This window comes from Eurosta solidaginis, unplaced genomic scaffold (assembly GCF_040869045.1).
Source record: "Eurosta solidaginis isolate ZX-2024a unplaced genomic scaffold, ASM4086904v1 ctg00001243.1, whole genome shotgun sequence".
Lineage (NCBI taxonomy): Eukaryota > Metazoa > Arthropoda > Insecta > Diptera > Tephritidae > Eurosta > Eurosta solidaginis.
In genome coordinates, this window is record NW_027137106.1 from 61,227 (window position 1) to 67,563 (window position 6,337).

Below are 6,337 nucleotides of genomic sequence, written 5' to 3' on the forward strand. Positions count from 1 at the left end.
AACCCTGTTTTAGCAATGCATCCGCTTCATCCAGAACAAAGAATCTGCAATGTGTCAACGACACAAACCCACTACTAATCATCTCTTCAATCCGTCTAGGTGTACCGACTACAATATGAACACCTTGTTGTAATGAACTTTTCTGCGTTTCTAACTTAACACCACCAATCAGTAATAGCGAACGCACATCAGGGTTGCTTAAATGCACTCGAAATTTTTCAATGTGATTATTTTAGATTCGGATTGGTTTTTCAAATGTTGGAGCACCCCGAATCCTAAAAGATATTCATAGCAGATAAGACTAAAAGCTATTAAACATAGGTACAAACAGATCTTTTGCCAAGCATGCATATACATATGTCCTTAGCTATAAACACAAGTTACATAAAAGCATATTCAACTGTTGGCTGATCCACAATAATTCGATCAAAACTAAGTCTCGTTAAATCTATTTTGCGAAACTGTCCATCTATAATTAATTCTGAAATCGCCCTACCCACAGCAGGCGATTGTTGTGAGCCTAAGCAGGAAAATGCAGTCGCTATAAAAGGATTATCATAGTACGGATGAGCTCCAATAATACCATTTTCATCATAGACATTATAGTCAAAAGAACTCTTCCAACTATCCATAATTTTAGGCGGCTTCGACATTTTCAATCTATGTATTAAGCTTGGTAGTATAATATTTTTAAAATCGTTTTCTTTTAATTTACTTTCACTATCAGATGTCGCAGTTGTACTAAATCCTGCTATATAGTTACCAGTTAGACCGTCTCTTCGAAAATGTGTACCATTCAAATCGACTATACATGGCGTGTTTAAACTTGCAGCTCTATCCAAATCGGCATTAAAACTATAGCCATAGAATTCACGGCGCTGTATGGGCAGTGGAATACGTAGTAATCCACCGGAACCACTACCAATTTTTGCTAGTCTTGCAGTGTTTTCCGTAATGTTTTCGGTTGCTATAACACAAATTGCGAATTTAATTGTCCTCAAATCTCCACCTGGCATTTTAACGACTGCCTTGTCTAAAGCATTGTAGGAGGACGCTTTATTTTCACCCTCCACGATAACATCTGATAGATTTTGGAATTCAAAGTCAATTAAGTCAGCATTACAAAAATAAGCTTCATATTCTTTAGCTTTGAATCTGAGTCCTAATAGGAAGTTATTTGCATCAAATCATCCGTGTTTTTCGAGTCCTTGGAGTTTGAGCATTTTTATTTGATGCCAATGTGAGAAAGCCTTGTGGGTCATAGTTGAGATTAATACCAAGATCCTCTTTTGCATTCATAATAAATTGTGCTGCGACCAGTGACATTTCTATATTTTCAGGTAAATAGAACTGTTGGTGCAATCCACCCACAGGCAAAGTTGAACAAACTCTGCCATCTAAATGCGGTATATCTCTCTCCAAAACCACAACGCTTAGTCCATTACGAGCTTTCTTTTCTACCAATACGCAATACAGGCTGCTATAGCTCCTTCACCAATTACAAGAACATCACAATGCGTCTGAAACTCATTTCTTTCTGTTAATGGATTTACGCCGCGAAATCGCGAATCAATTAATTTTTTAGGTGTCGCTTTCTTTTTCAAAAATGGTGCAAAATAGTTCTTTATGGAACGCATATCATTTGCGAGAATGCCTAGCGTACGTGGGATAGGATGAAGCCTATCATTTTTATTCCTATCATCACTTAAATGACACATGAAACCAGTGCGATAGTATTTGTTCATATTTAACAGGTTAATGCATGTTCTGCTCTTCATAATTTTCCATGGTGCAATAGCGCCACCAGCAGCAGCAGTTTTGCTAACCTTTCCCTCCTCTAAATCGCGTAAAGTTTCCCAAACTATTTGCACAATGGGTAAACAGAAAGCTCCTGTTTTACCAGAACCAGTTTCGGCGGCCAAAAGAGTACCTGAAATGAAACAAAAGAATAAAAATTTAGTAAATTTGTAAAATTATAAAAAAGGGAACGATACTGGCATACTTATACTTACCCATTACAAGTTTTTCTTCATAGTAAAAATTCATTCAAAATGTATCTATACTCATTTCCATGAATGAATGTCATTTTGAATGAACGAAATCAGGTTGCCACCCGATGACATTTGCTTTTTCAGTTCTTACGCAGTAAGCACATTGCGCGCGATCCAAAGAGTATTACAACTCGGATCCGCGGAATCCAACAAATTCGAGTGTTAATAACCGAACAAAAAAAATCAACTAACGAAAACCCTGAAGATACCGCCTGGTCTCACTGAAAACACACGCGCCAGGTTGTATTTCGATAGTTTTTTCTGACATTCGGCCGTCTTTTTTCTTCCTTCCTTTTTTGAGAAAAGTTTGTAGTTTGAAAATTTGGGCATAAAGACACAATCAAAATCAGCCTGCTTGAAAAAAAAAAGGGGGGGGGGGGGGGGGTGAACCACTCGAGACCGAAATAATTTTCGCGGTTTATCTGTGTAAAATTAAAATGTGACACATAAACAAAACATGCCACACTCAATAGTGGTCTCGCTTTCATGCTTGAAATTGTCTTCGCGTATTGAAGTTCCGATAAAGTTTCGTCAGTCTTTTTAGCGTGAAATCCAAGCAAGAATAAAGGAGTGTCCTATATGCTTTCGATACTACAAACAAGGAAGAAATTAAGCTTTTAGAAAAGCCTATACATTTAATGCCGCGTCAGGGCTCAGTCGCGAGCTGTCTCTAAATATTATCCCGACATGGCCATTATGTATCATTACACTGCAATGGGCAGCACCGCACAGCTGTCTCCTTCCAACGATTGGAAGAATGAACAACTGACAGCTCTACAAATTGCCACACTCGTTAGTGTAGGCTATTCCCGCAGAGTTGTGTTGAAATCAACAAACACACCACAATTTGTGATTCTCACACAACACAGCTGTCTCCTTCCAACGATTGGAAGAATGAACAACTGACAGCCCTACAAATTTCCACACTCGTTAGTGTAGGCTATTCCCGCAGAGTTGTGTTGAAATCAACAAACACACCACAATTTGTGATTCTCACACAACATGGCCCAAATCAACACTAATAATGTTCCCAGACAGCGAGTAAAGGCCTCTTTACATCTGTCGCACATTTTATCTGCGCGACGTCATTTGACTAGTCATTTTACAGTCATTCATAGGTCATATTCATAGCCACATTTGTATCGGCGTGGGTAAGTTTTGTGACCAAATTTTTGTAGGGCAATTACAAGGAGCCGTGAAAATACACGGGTAACTCGTGATACCATCTGCGCCACAAATGTAGCGTGTATTACCGCATATTGCCTGTATTAGGCAAACACCAAAGAATATAGTTTGCCTTCAGTCTATATTCAACAATTTCTTAATTTTTACTTATTTTTTTCCCTCACCATTGGTGACTGCTTTCAACATCAGAATTTCGTTATGATGACAATATTTCCCAACACTAAAGATACCTTTAGGCGTACCTCGATCAAATTATATGAAATATAACAGTGGTTTCAACCACTACAAACACATCATTACATCGACATAATAACTTCATAAGATTATTCGTTCAACACAACCCTTTATCCCGAGTACGCCAACCACAAGCTCAGCCAATTGAGCTCCTTGTCTCCGCTCATAATCCACCCAACCTAAGGGCATCTACGAATGTTCTACTAACAATTTGATATTCCAGAATGACCGGATTGTCCCACAAACGCGCAAAGACGGAGGCACGCGGCACCACATTCAGCGTCCCCTGCCGGCTATGTCAAAAGCCACACAGCATAAGGCTCTGCCCGATTTACCGGGGCATGACGAACATGGATCGACTAAAGACGATCATAGATTTCAGATATTGCACAAATTACCTATCGCCATTCCACCAACGGAAGAAATGTCCCAGCGAAGATCGCTGTCATCGGTGCAACGAGCAGCACCACACGTCAACACACCTCGACGACGTTCCACCACCGTCCCACGAGAGTGATGGCGAAGAGAGCTCCGACGGAGCCCTATCCATCCACGTCACGGAACAAACCCTGTGGTGGGAAGCGGACGTCGCCGAGGAAGAGATCGAACGACGGGAAGATCCTACTGCGACACTAGCCACGACACCACAAGGCGGCTCAGGACCACAACGTTTCCGACCGCTCCTACGACACGAGAAGCCTACAAACGTACAACGCGGGGATGGCGAGGAGACACGTCCTTTCCCCCCATCGCACCGCTCTACCGGGGGGCGCCGTGGCGACGCGGAACCGCGTCCGTCCCGCTCGTCACGACGCTCAATTGGTAGGGCAGCCCCGTATAATCAAGTAACCACGCTCGCGCGCCAACCAACAACGCCCACCGGCTTCAGAACAGGACGCCTCCGGGAGACGCCTCTACCATCACACGTGCATTCGTAGCCATAGCTCCAACGGCGGTCGTTCGGATAGCAGCAGGAGGGAAGCTCCACGCAGTACGCGCCCTTATCGATCCGTGCGCTCCGAATTCAATCATAGATGCGAATCTCGCAAAGGACCTCGGGTTAGAGCGTACCGGCACATCCTATCATGTGAAGTGCACGCTTGTTCTGCGAGGGAAATAGGGGTAACGGGAGCCGTGACAACCCAGGCCACAGTGGTGGCGCGATATTCACGGCTTAGTCCGACCGCAACGCTGGATCCATTGGTAGCCACGCCATTCCAATTCATGAAGCTGGCGGATCAAGCTTTCCACCGGTCTACACCTGTCCGGCTTACACTAGGAGCCGACATCTACGCCAGCCTAATGGTTAGCGGCACACCACCGTCGAACGTCGGCGGGCTGCTGACTCAAGCCACCATATTCGGGTTGGTAGTGTCGGGAGCCCACCAGCAATAATCAGGCATCTGTCCATTCAATAAGTAAAGTGCACTAAAACCAAGCAACCCCACGTACATGACCACTCACGTTTTTCTCTTTTCATCCACAGTTCAGCGAGGCTGCATTACTGCGAGCATGGATGTCCGCCGGAGAGCGTACTGACGATCCGCCTATACATACATACCATATTTTTTAATTTTAGTTAAGTTTATCCCGCCTTGGGAAGGTTGCTGGCGCACTCACCCAATTTCAAATTGCTCGCCGCAAGGGGGCCGGCATGTTTAGGCCACCAGCAAAAATATTTCGGACCACCCTAACACACACATTAGTTTTTATTATTATTACCGGTAACGGCTAACACCAGCCGAAAGCTAACTTTGAAAGGGAAAAACTCAACGAAAGTTAGCTATCGGCGGGTGCCGCGGACTTGTTCGCGGTCTTGGTTTTTCTTTTCTATTTGGAACGTACAAGAGCCAGCAGCTAGCCCCAGGTGAGTAAGAAAAAAAAGTGAGTGATTTAAATCAACCTTTTCCCACCTTTTTCCATTTTTGTAATAAGTGCGATTTTCATTAAGTGCGATTTTCATCGTCATTAATATTTGCAAATTAATACAAAGTGAATTTTCCAAGTGCACAGTGAGTGGTCGATTTTAATTGATATATCTAGTTTTCCGCATTATAATTGCGCTCCTCCGTGCGCATTTTGAATTGATAGAATTATAATTGTCCGCTTTGAATTGCCTAGTGGAAATTTCTTATATCCTAACTACTTGCACTTGCGGGAAGATTGCACTTTGATAAATTTGAATTTTGTATTTCCATTAATTTCGTTCTGCACTACTGCATATTAAATCGGAATAACTATTGATCGTGTGAAATAATTAGTTTGTGAGAGTTTCATTTTGTAAACACACTACGTAGCTCCATACATTATATTTCTGAATAAATAATAATACACTGTGATTACTCGGTATTAATTCTTCTCTTTTTTTATTTCTTTATTTGCGTGCGATTGCGCCCTACGACCTGGGTGCCACATTCCCCCCGCAACAGAGAGGATTAATAATACCTTGATTTGTGATGATGAATAACTTACCTCTTTCGACGTGCTTTTTTTGTTTTCTAGCATACCTAAACACTTAGCACTTGACGTTATACAAGAAAAATGGATGATTATAAAAGAACACAACAGGATACCAAAGAAAACATTTTTGGATATATTTAAATTTTACATCGAAGAAAATAGATACTTCAAATTTAACGACACAATCTACACGCAATTAAAAGGAATGACCATGGGATTACCTGCGTCGCCAGAGACAAACAGCATCTGGACGAATCATCAATTTTAACTCTAAACATCCTAAAACGATGATTATGAATACAGCAATGTGCTGTATACGATGCATGTTATATATATCTGACAAAACTTACTAGAAGGAGATTACGGACGAAATAAAATATTTATTAAAACGAAATGACTTCCCAGAC

The 6,337-nt window shown here is 41.8% G+C and overlaps 1 pseudogene; it reads right to left on the minus strand.

The window, feature by feature from the left end:
• Positions 1-380: 380 nt before the first annotated feature.
• Positions 381-2,016, minus strand: LOC137236164 (FAD-dependent oxidoreductase domain-containing protein 1-like; annotated as a pseudogene).
• Between the last annotated feature and the right edge of the window lie 4,321 nt (positions 2,017-6,337).